The sequence below is a fragment of the Arachis stenosperma genome, chromosome 6 (assembly GCF_014773155.1).
Source record: "Arachis stenosperma cultivar V10309 chromosome 6, arast.V10309.gnm1.PFL2, whole genome shotgun sequence".
Classification (NCBI taxonomy): Eukaryota; Viridiplantae; Streptophyta; class Magnoliopsida; order Fabales; family Fabaceae; genus Arachis; species Arachis stenosperma.
This window is the reverse complement of record NC_080382.1, coordinates 55,729,725-55,742,304: the sequence shown is the minus strand read 5'-3', so window position 1 is coordinate 55,742,304 and position 12,580 is coordinate 55,729,725. Positions and strand designations below refer to the sequence as shown.

The window sequence follows — 12,580 nt, the reverse complement described above, 5'->3', positions numbered from 1 at the left end:
CTGACCACGCATTTTATCGAGATTCCGTTGGACATGCTCGTTTTGATTGGATGTGTTTTGGAGGGAAAAGAGCTGTACTTTCCCCGACTGATCTGAAAGTACATGTGGCAAGCGCATGTCGGAGGCACACTCTCATTCCCTACCTTGATCACAGAGATGGCTCAGTGAGCTGGCATAACATGGTTGCCAGATGATGAGTCGCCACCCCCAGTCCACGAAAAGGAGAAGACTTCCATGGGTGACATGGGTGAGCGACGGACAACCACCAGTATCGTGTCGAGCTCGAGCAACACCAGAAGCACCTGGACCATCAGGTCCATCAACACCAGCAGCACCGCCAGCAGCACCACCACCACCAGAACCCCAGCTGACGTATCGACTAGTTCAGCACCTCATCGGGTTCATGGAGCGGAGTGAGTGCCGCAACAAGTGCCTCTTTGATCTTGTGAGTCAGATGCTAGTACAGCTAGGTGCTAAGATGTCCCTCGATCCCGAGACTCCTTCTGACCATTCTGAGGCGGAGGAAGATTGGAAAGAAGAGGAGGCTCAGCCAGCAGAGGCACACACACAGAGTCAGGTTGTCATAGAGCCACAGCAGGCCCCTGTGAAGCCGCAGCCATAGCCGCAGCCTCAGCCCGTAGCAGACGTCGACCCACCTACCAAGTCTCAGCAATAGCATCGGGAATGATGCTACATTTTAAGTGTGGGGAGGTCGTCGCCGTTGTCAACATCAGTGGGATATTTCTATTTTGGGTGACAATTTCAGACATTCTTCTTATTTTGTTTTGTTTTTAGTATTTGCACTTTACTTTATTATACTTTTGGATTACAGTATATATTAGTAATTTGGATATCTTTAAGTTATTGGATTTTTCATCTTTGGTTTGTATATATTTTATATTCTTAGTTTGATCTACACTTTTAGTTGGTAGTATATGTATATATATATATATATATATATATATATATATATATATATATATAGTTATTTGTGTTTATGGGTTGTGATTGGAAAATGTGGACTATTGAGCTTGGTTTAACCCCTTTTACTTATGATGACTGGTTTTGATTAAAAAGGGGATTAAACTAAGGATTTTTAAAATTTCTCAATCACAATGTTGCATTTAGGATACATATAATAAGCTTAGTCAAAACAATGAGATTCTCGAAGGAATTTATCTATAGGGCACCACCCCAATTGATTGAAAACTATTGTGTTGAACTTGCTTGAATCATATATTTTGTGGATCATGTTTTGAGCTAAGAACACAAGCATGTGAGATTTGAGCCTAATGGTGTGGTTACATTATATAACCACTTATTTTCATTCTTGTGTGTGATAATTCTCTTTCTATTATTGTGATCTTTGATTTGTTTGATTCTTTATCTCCATTGTTCCATGTAGACATGCATTTATATGATTGAGGCCATCATTTCATTTAGCTCACTTACCCAAATAACCTTATGACAAACGGATTTTTGACAGTTTAGAATTTCACAATTAAGTTCTCGTTGGAAGTATAGCTTCTTCTTCTTGAATCTTCATGTCCGGTCCAATAGGAGGAGATTCAATTGTAGATAAGGATTCATCAATGATTGAATCCATCTATTGATCGAACTCCTCAAGGTCTTCAGCCATGATATGCCTTGGAAGTTGTACACCCTCATCAGCATCAATTTCGAGCGTCTTGGAAGGAGGCTCGATGACTTGACCTTCCCATAGAGGTTCTGCATCTCCTAAGTTCTCAACCACTTCCTCTTTATCTATTGCGGCTTCATCCAGTTGTTTTAGTATAAACTCGTACTCCTCCTTGATGATTTCCTTTCTATGACAACTCCCTTCAACTACTCCTTCATCTTCAAGGGTCTCTCCTACCTCCATATTTTTGGCCTCCTCTTGCTCCTCTGGAAATAAGGCCGCGTGTAACCGATCCATTGCGATTGCGTCCCTAAGACGATCCCTTCTTTCTTGTTCCGGGTCCATATCCATCATCTTGGTATGCACCATGGAATGGCTCTTGACCATAGCAATTCAGTAGAGATTGGTTGTCATAAATAGGTCCACCATAGCTATTGTCTTAGTATGGATCATAGAATGGTTTTTGGTTACAGCGCATTGGAGGGGGTTGTTGCCGAAAGGGTTGATCAAATCCTTGTGGCTCCTCCCATCTTTGATTGTTCCAACCTTGATGCGTGTTCTCATTATAGCGTCCATTCCCTGCAACATAATTTGAACTAAACTCATAGCGAAAGGGGTGAGAATTCATAGTAGCAAGTAAAAACAAAAACTAATAAAAATTAATGAAAATAAACTCCTAAAACTAGAAACACTAATAAAGAAATGAAAAAGCAAAATTATTTACAATAACCAATAATAAAGCACACGTTTGCAATTCCCCGGCAACGGCGCCATTTTGATGAACGGACTTTTGCGTGGTCTAGAATTTCACAATTAAGTTCTCGTTGAAAGTATAGCTTCTAAACCAACAAGAATCCTTTCGTACAAAAACTTGGTTGTCACAAGTAACAAATCCCTAGTAACATTGATAACTGAAGTATTTAAACTTCGGGTCGTCTCTCAAGGAATTGCAGGGAAGTGTACTTATAATTGGTTATGGAAAAGTATATTTTTGGGGTTGAAGAATGGAAAAATAAATGATTATAAATTAAAGCAAGGAAAATTAACAAGAGGTTTTATGTAATTAAAATAAAGGCCTTGGCTTGCAGAAGATTAATCGAAAGTTCTATCCTTGTGGATTTCCCAAGATCAGTTGATAATTGGTTGTTGTTCTACTTGGTTATCCTTTACTGAATAAAGGAAGGTTAAGTAACTAACTAATCAACTCTGTCCTCGGGTCCTAATCCTTTCCTAGGGAAGGATTAGAATTAGTGGCTAGAGAGTTAGCCCACAACTTCCAATTTCAATTTGACTCCTGAGTATTCCAACTCAAGGGTCTCCAAATATTAATCAACTCCAAAGTCAAGTTGGGATCTACTTGGTTAACATAAATGACATTTTCATAAATCATAAAAGAAGTAAAGAGGGAACATGGTAATTGAAATTAATGGAAGCAATTAAACAAATAATAAAATTAAATGGAAAAATACTCTTTGCATTAATAAATTAAAGGAACGTTGAACCTGGAATTGAGAAGAAATTGAAAGAAGAAATCCTAAATTCTAAGAGAGATGAGAGAGCCTCTCTCTCTAAAAACTACATCAAAACCTAAAATTGTGTGAATAAAAAGTGAATGATTCAATGAATCTGATTCCCCCACTCTACAGCTTCTATTTTGTGTTTTTTGAGCCAAAAACTGGGTCAAAAACAGCCTAGAAATCACCCCCACCGATTTCTGATACGTCTAGCACGTACGCATGTCATGCGTACGCGTTGTCCACGCATACGCGTGGATTGAACTTTCGCCAAGTCATGCGTACGCGTAATGCACACATTTGTGAAGCCCCGGATGTTAGCTTTCCAATGCAACTGGAACCAGCTCATTTGGACCTCTGTAGCTCAAGTTATGATCGATTGAGTGCGAAGAGGTCAGGGTTGACAGCTTCGCAGTTCCTTCAGCTTCTTGTATTCCTTCCACTTTTGCATGCTCCCTTTCCATCCTCTAAGCCATTCCTGTCCTGCAATCTCTGAAAACACTTAACACACATGGCATCGAATGGTAATAAGAAAGGATTAAAATTAGCTAAATTAAGACCAAAGAAACATGTTTTCAATCATAGCACAAAATCAGGAAGAAAAATGTAAAACATGCAATTTACATGAATGAGTGTGAAAATAGTGGATAAAATCCACTCAATTAAGCACAAGATGTAGCACAAAATAGTGGTGCATCACCTTACCTTTTATCTTCCATTGTTAACCAATTTTGAGCCTATGCTTAACCCATTTGTTCTTCATTTTAGCACATTACAAGCCTAAAGAAAAAGACAATAAATGTTCTTTATTTGGATATTTTATTAGCTTAGGCTAGTAAGTGTGTGTGTCATTTAAGTATGGGGAAACTTGGGACATTGATGCGCGAAAACTTGTCTCACAACAATTTTCTCTCGGCAAGTGCACTGGATTGTCGTCAAGTAAAAACTCACTATAGAGTGAGGTCGAATCCCACAGGGATTGGTTGGTTGAGCAACTTTAATTGGAGAATTGTTCTAGTTGAACAAAATCAGAATTGAATTGGTGTTGCAGAATGTAAATTGGCGGGAAACTTAAAGTGCAAGAAATATAAATGACAGAAATTAAATTGCAGAACAATAAGAGCATAAACTTAAATTGCAAGAAATTAAAATGCAAAAGCTTAAATTGCAAGAAATTAAATGGGAATGGGGATTAAGCATGAAATGAAATAGCAGAATGTAATGAGAATGGGTAAGATCAGAGTAGGGGATTCATTGGGTTTCAGGAGATATTGAACTCTCCGGATAAAATCATTTTCATCTCTTCCTCAATCAATGCATTCATTGACTTTGCTTGTCAATCTTAGATGATTGGATCCAGATGTCTTGGCTCACCAATCTCTCTAAGCATGAACAATTGCCCATCATCTTGATTTAATTGCTCATGGGAAGAGTTGAAGTTCGGTCACAGATTACACCACACAAATTCATAGATCAAAGTATTGGTAGGATTAAATGTCACAATATCCATCCAACCCCCAATCTAATCCAATGTGAGAAAGCGTTTCTAGCATGAATTCCTCGTCCCTCTCTCAAGGAGCAGAGGAATTCCAATTATGGGTAGCTTCTCTGTAAAGACAACTACCCAATTGAATCAAGATCGAAAGCTTTCTAAAAAAATCAAGAGAAAAGAAAGAAGAAGAAGATGAAAATTATTATCGATCCATTGAATTACAATAGAGCTCCTTAACCCAATGAAAGGGGTTTAGTTGTTCATAGCTCTCAGAATGGAAAATGGAATTTAAAGATACATTGTACAATTGAAAGAATTGCAGAAAAGGAAAATTGGCAGAGTTTCAGTATTAGTCTCCCTGTAAGCTCCCTCAACAACTTGAATTCTAAGCTATTTATACACTTTCTTCTATTGATCATCAATCTATGAATTGGACTTTTGGACTTTGTTGTGGTTGATTTAATTGGCTTCTAATGCTATTGAAAGGAGAGGAGTGCTCGATTGAAGAGTTCTAGTGTCCACATTTGGGTCCACAGTTGAGGGTAAATGTTGGGCTAAACATTTATTTGAAAATTGAGTGCTGGTTGCTGTCATTGGCGTTTGACTCAACGTTGGAGTGCCAACGTTCTTCTACCCACGCGTACGCGTACCTTATGCATTTGCGCATTTGGGTCCAGAATACGTATCCATGCGTCCGCATTGGCTACGCGTGCGCGTGGATGCAAAAATTCCCAAATCCAGTTTTTGAAAGCTTTTCGAGCACGTTGGCTTCTGCGTTGGACTGGCAATGTTCCCTCCAACGTTGGCCTATCCATGCGTGCGTGTGACCTGCGCGTGCGCATGGATCATCAAAAGTTAAGCTTGCGTGTACGCGCTGTATACGCGTACGCATCGAGCGCTTTCTCAAATGTAAAATTTTGGGACTCAGATCGCGCACGTTGGCCACCAACATTTGAGGCAGCGATATTGGTCCAACATTACTCTATCTACGCGTACGCGTTTCCAATGTGTGCACATCTCCTCAAATTTTCCCAATTTCTAGAAAGCATATTTTAGCAAAACGTTGGGGGTAACGTTGGCTTGCCAACATTCCTTCCAACGCGGGCACCAGCAAATTATGCAGACTATGCCTCCCTCTCAACGATGGAGGCAATGTTGGTGGCCCAACTTTGGTCACCAATGTTGCCTCTCCTTCTTCATTCCATGGCCATTCCTCAACTTCCTTCCATGCTTTTCTTCACCTATCATCAAGAGAAACATGCATCAAAGGCTTGCTAACATCATGAGAATATGCATCTTTCTTAGCACACAAGTGATTATGACAAAACTCTCATGAAAAAGCATCAAATTAACTATGTTTGCATGAATTTAAGTATGCATGATTTTTCAAACCAAATGCTTGCTTATGATGTAAGAAAGTGTAGAAAACTTAATAGAAACAAAAGAAAAAGTCTAGTGAAACTAGCCTAAGATGCCTTGGCATCACAATACCAAACTTAAATCTTGCTTGTCCCCAAGCAAGCACTGAATTATGAGAAGAATGAATGGAACAGAAGGTAATACATATCCACATCAGCAAGTAACTTAAATTGATTCATGGTGTTGTATGCAGAGAATGGTGCAGCTCACTTTTTATTGATCCTTAGGTAGGGAATGTCTCCTTTAAGCATCAACTAACATACTGCTATGACCTCTTATTATTCACTCCTCCTTGGTAATTGCTTTTCTTTATTTTTCTTTTTTTGTGAACTTATTTCTCACTTGTAGCTTATTGTCATGTGTTGTAGCAGCTTTTTAGCTTATTTGCACTAAACACATATTCACCACAGACACTTAGCTCAAAATTCTTCTTAAGACATTGGTGCCCAGTACCTCATTGGGTTACTAAATGCCTTGTAACTAGGTTGCTCTTGATAATGGACTTTTGGTTGATAATCTCGGGTTAGTTAACCAAAGTTACCAAGTGTTAAGGCACTCCATAGAACCTAATCATCCAAGCAGATCCTAGTAAAAAGACACCACATGCATATGTCTTAAAGTCCATGCTATTGGTGTCTAGCTTTATTCTTTGTTTCTTCCATTTTTGTTGCCACTTTTGGCTTTTCTTTTTCTTTCTTTTTATTTGTTTTTCTTTCTTCCAAGGATTTCTTATTTGCTAAGATTCATAGACAACAGCCAAGTTGACACTTAAAGAGGGACAATCTACCTTTTTTTTCATTATTAGTGAGCTACCTAAACCATCAGACATGTATACCACCACTAAATCTTTATTTTCTTCCTTGCCAAATGGAACTATTTCACTTCTGTTCAAACATTTTCTTTATTTAATTAAAACAAGAGACAAGCATACATTCAAGCAAGTGAAATTAACTCAGACACTTAGACTAAACACTTATTTGGAATTTAAAGAAAACAAATAATAGCCTTCAGTCATAAGTATACTATTCAGCAGGGTGTATTCAAACTTCCAATATTAGCAATTCAAGGTACAATCAATTAAGTGACAATACAACCTTTTGGCATCTTCTTTGTTGTTCATCACCCTTCCTAACCTTGGTATTCTCTTTCTCCCTGGATGATGGTGAATAGCTTTCCAAAGGTTTGATTGTCTTCCTGCAAAACTATTAGAAGTTGCTTGTTCCCCAAGCACTTGAGAAATGGTAAGTCTATAAATATGCTTGTGATTTTTAGAACTTAAGTTGGTGTGTGAACACCAAACTTAATTCCTTTCTTACTTCTAAATGCAGCAAGGTGAACATACATGTGAAACTGCAAATGCTTTTATTAACAAGTTAAACTATGAATGAAAATAAAAAATTTGTCAAGTAGTTTCTTTGATTGCTTGGAGCTTCTAACCAGTTATGATGGAAAGTGCAATGTTCTCTTTAGGGAAGTCTATGGTGAAACACCAAACATAGAATTGCACATTCATCTCTGAATTTCTTTGGTGTGCAACACCAAACGTAGCTCCTTGCAATGCAGAGAAGCCTTCTTAACTCTTTTATTAACTAACTATGAAAAGAAAGTTACCTTTGGTTGGGTTGCCTCCCAACAAGCGCTCTTTTAACGTCACTAGCTTGACGGTTTGCTCTCTCAGTTGAGTTTGTATTTTGTCTTGGGACTTTCCTTCATATCACCCAAATAGTGCTTGAGTCTTTGTCCATTTATAGTGAAGGTTTCCTGTGATTTCTCTTCCATAATTTCTATATATCCATAAGGAGAAACCTTGGTGATAAGAAAAGGTTATAACCACCTTGACTTTAGCTTTCCAGGAAATAAGTTTAGCTTTGAATTGTAGAGGAGGACTCTCTGTCCTTCTTTAAAGCTTCTTGGTGCCAATTTGATGTCATGTCTTTCCTTTGCCGTTTTCTTGTAAATTTTGGCATTTTCGTAGGCTTGGCATCTGAATTCTTTTAATTCTTGCAGTTGCAAGAGCCTCCTTTCACCAGCAACTTTACTATCAAAATTTAGTAACTTGAGAGCCTAGAAAGCTTTGTATTTGAGTTCCAATGGCAGATGACAGACCTTCCCATACACCAATTGATATGGGGACATCCCAATTGGTGTTTTGAAGGCTGTCCTATACGCCCAAAGAGCATCGTCCAGTTTTTTTTTACCAGTCCTTTCTTGAAGATCCCATAGTCTTCTCTGGGATCCTTTTCAACTCTCTGTTGGATACCTCTGTTTTCCTACTTGTTTGAGGGTGATAAGGTGTGGCCACCTTATGCTTTACTCCATATCTCAAGAGTAGAGTCTCTAATGGTCTATTGCAGAAATGGCTTCCTCCATCACTGATAAGTGCTCTTGGGACTCCAAACCTACTAAAGACATTCTTTCTGAGAAATTTAGGACCACCTTATTATCATTTATTGGGGTTGCAATGGCCTCCACCCACTTAGATACATAGTCTACTACCACTAAGATATACTTATTTGAGTATGAGGTTGGGAAGGGACCCATGAAGTCAATCCCCATACATCAAACAAGTCAAGTTCTAGGAAGAATTGCTGTGGCATCTCGTTTCTCTTGGGCAAGTTCCTAGCTCTTTAGCCAAAGCCATGACAGTTCCATAGGACCTCCCTTCCCTCTTCCTCTGGGATGCATCTTCTGAGTACTCCATCCAAGCACTTTTTGAAAAGATAAGGTTCGTCCCAGGTGAAGTATTTAGCATCATTAATGATCTTCCTCCTCTGATGCTTGTTAAGTTCCGGAAGCACCTCCCCAGTGGCTTTAAAATTGGCAATGTCCGTGAACCAGGGTGCCTTGTGAACCAACATTAGCTACTCATCAGGAAAACTCTCATTTACACTTGGGCTTTGTGTGTTTTCTTCTCCACAAGGAATTCTCGAAAGATGATCTACTACTTTGTTCTCCTCCCCTTTCTTATCTCTAATCTCAATATTGAACTCCTGCAACAACAAGATCCACCATATCAATCTTAGTTTTAATTCTTGCTTGGAAAATAAATATTTAAGTGCTGTGTGATTAGTAAAAATAATCACTTTAGAGTCAATGAGATATGATCTAAATTCATCAAATGCAAACACTATTGCCAACAATTCCTTTTCAGTAGTGGTGTAATTCTTTTGAGTGTCATTAAGGACCTTGTTGGCATAGTATATGACATGCACCAAATTATCTTTCCTCTGTCCTAACACTGCCCCAATTGCAAAGTCTGATGCATCACACATCGGTTCAAAAGGCAAATTCCAATCAGGTGGAGTAATGATAGGAGCTGAGGAAAGTTTTTTTTTCAAATTTTCAAAAGCTAGCATGCACTTTTGATCAAATATGAAAGGTGTATCGAAAACAAGTAGATTACTTAAGGGCTTGGCAATTTTTGAAAAATCTTTGATAAACCTTCTGTAAAAGCCAGCATGCCCTAAAAAGCTTCTAATTGCCTTGACATTGCAAGGTCGAGGTAATTTCTCAATTACCTCTACCTTGGCCCTGTCCACCCCAATGCCTTTTTTGGAGATCTTATACCCAAGAACCACCTTTTCAGTGACCATGAAATGGCACTTTTCCCAGTTTAGAACCAGGTTGGTTTCTTGACATCTCCTTAGCACCAGAGCAAGGTGGTGCAGGCACTTAGAAAACGAGTCTTCAAATACAGAAAAATCATCCATAAACACTTCTATAAATCTTTCAATCATGTCAGAGAATATGGAGAGCATGCACCTTTGGAATGTTGTAGGTGCATTGCACAATCCAAAGGGCATTCTCCTATATACAAAAACACCATAGGGACAAGTAAAAGAAGTCTTCTCTTGGTCTTTAGGATCCACTACAATCTAATTGTAGCCTGAATATCCATCCAAGAAGCAATAATACTCATGCCGAATAAGTCTCTCTAACATTTGATCCATGAAAGGCAGAGAGAAATGATCCTTCATTGTGGCTTCATTGAGCTTCCTATAATCTATGCACATGCGGCATCCAATCACTGTTCTTGTTGGTAACAATTCATTCCTTTCATTTGGCACCACAGTGATTCCTCCTTTCTTTGGAACTACTTGGACAGGGCTTACCCAGGGGCTATCTGAGATTGGGTAGATGACCCCTTCTTGCCACAGTTTCATAACCTCCTTTTGCACCACTTCTTTCATGGCTGGGTTCAACCTTCTTTGGGGTTGGATGGAAGGCTTCGCATCTTCTTCCAACAGAATCTTATGCATACACATGGAAGGGCTTATCCCTTTTAAGTCAGCAAGAGTCCATCCAATGGTATTTTGGTGCTGTTGGAGTACTTTGATTAGCTCTTCTTCTTGTTCTTGACTGAGGGTAGAATTGATTATTACTGGATAGCTTTCATCACTTTCCAAGTATGCATACTTGAGGGTGGAAGGTAGTTCTTTCAGTTCAAGTTTGGGTGCTTCTTTCTCCTTTTTCCTTTCCTCTAGTGTGCTTGGGATGGGCACTTCAGCAGCTTTGATATCAGCAACCTCAATGCCTAGTGTGGAATCTTCTTCTGTCACTTCTTCAAGTGTTTCTTCAAATGTTTCTTGCACCATAATTTCTACTACATCCAACCTCATACATTATTCTAGTGACTCCTGTGGGTAGCTCATGGCCTTGAACACATTAAACACCATTTTCTCATTATGTAACCTAAGGGTAAGTTCACCCTTTTGGACATCAATGATGTTCCCAGCAGTGGCTAAAAATGACCTTCCCAAAATTATTGAAGCTTTGGCTTCTTTCTTCATATCCAATACCACAAAGTTAGCAGGGAAGATGAAGTTTCCCACCTTCACTAACAAGTCTTCTACTATTCTATGAGGGAATTTGAATGACCTGTCTGCCAATTGGAGAGCCATTCTTGTTGGTTTGGCTTCCTCAATCTTCATTCTTTTCATCATATTGTTAAGGACATCAAATTTATGTTGGCTCCCAAATCACATAAGGCTTTCTCCACTATGATTTCTCCTATAATGTAAAGGATTTGGAAGCTTCATGGGTCCTTCATTTTTTGAGGCAGTTTGTGTTGGATGATAGCACTACATTCTTTAGTTAAAACCACAGTTTCATCATTCCTTCAACTTCTCTTCTTAGTCAATAATTCATTCAAAAACTTAGCATATAGTGGCATCTGCTCTAATGCTTCAGCGAAGGGAATGTTGATCTACAACCTCTTGATAACCTCTAAGAATCTGGAGAATTGGTGGTCTTTTGCATTCTTCATCAACCGTTGAGGGTAAGGAGCTTTTGGGACATATGGCCTTAGGACTTTTTTTTCTTCTGATGGATTGAAAAAATGTGTTTGTGCTTCTTTCTTGTCACTTGAACTTCCCTCTGCTTCCTCCTCTTGAGTTTCCCTTGAGGTCCCTTTCAATTCCATTCCACTTTTGAGGGTAATAGCTTTGCATTCCTCTCTCGAAGTTGTCTTGGTGGCATTACAAGAGTTAAGGCCAGGGGCTTGCTTGGATAAGTATCCAATTTGTACATCAAGTTTCTAAATGGCAGCATCTTGATTTTGCATATTGGATCTCACTTCCTCCTTGAAATTTTTCATGTCTTGAGACTCCTTGCAAAGATTGGTGAGCATAGCTTCAATCCTCGACAGCTTATCTTCAGATGGTGGATTGGTAGCTGAGTGTTAAGGCTGATTGGCTTGGGCTTGATATGGTTGCTGAGAGAAATTATTGTATGGGTGTTAATATGATCTTGGATTGGATTGTTGGTAAGTCTACTGGTTAGTGTTATGAGGTTTCTGACTTTGGCCTTGGTTTTGTTGGTTTCCCCACCCAAAGTTTGGGTGGTTCCTCCAACTAGGGTTATAGGTTTTTGCGTATGGATTATGAGTTTGCCTAGATGAATTCCCAAGGTAATTGGCTTCCTCCCAGTTAACTCCTTCCTCTGTGTCCAACTCTCCTTGAGGTGATGGTTAAGTATCGATGGCTTCAGCTAGTTGCTTAGCGATCATCTTATTTTGGGCTAGGATTGCATCTATGTTATTCAGCTCCATGACTCCTCTTAGAGGCATAGAAATACTTATTGTCAGCCACTGTTTCTATGACATCAATGACTTCTTCAATAGTCTTCTTCTTGTTAAGGGAGCCTCCAGATGAGTGGTCCACAGCTTTCTTTGATTCTTAGGAAAGCCCTTCACAAAAAATGTGCAGTTGCACCCATTTATTAAACATATCAGGGGGCATTTCCTTGTCAAATCTTTGAATCTTTCCCATGCTTTATATAAGGTTTTACCATCCTGCTGTCTGAATGTCTGCACCTCGGTTCTCAATCTATTCACTCTTTGAGGAGGGTAGAACCTTGCTAAGAATTTATTTACCATATCTTCCCAGGTTATCAAGCTTTCTTTGGAAAATGATTCCAGCCATTTGGATGCTTTGTCCTTCAAAGAGAATGGAAACAGTAGCAATCTATTGGTGTCAGGATGAACACCATTAGATTTAACCATATCACAAATCCTTA

General features: G+C 39.0%; 1 non-coding gene across 1 annotated transcript; it reads left to right on the top strand.

The window, feature by feature from the left end:
• Positions 1 to 12,289: 12,289 nt before the first annotated feature.
• LOC130937012 (small nucleolar RNA R71) lies at positions 12,290 to 12,392 on the top strand. The gene has a single exon (XR_009068251.1). It is a non-coding gene; the product is annotated as a small nucleolar RNA R71 (small nucleolar RNA).
• The last annotated feature ends 188 nt before the right edge of the window (positions 12,393 to 12,580 follow it).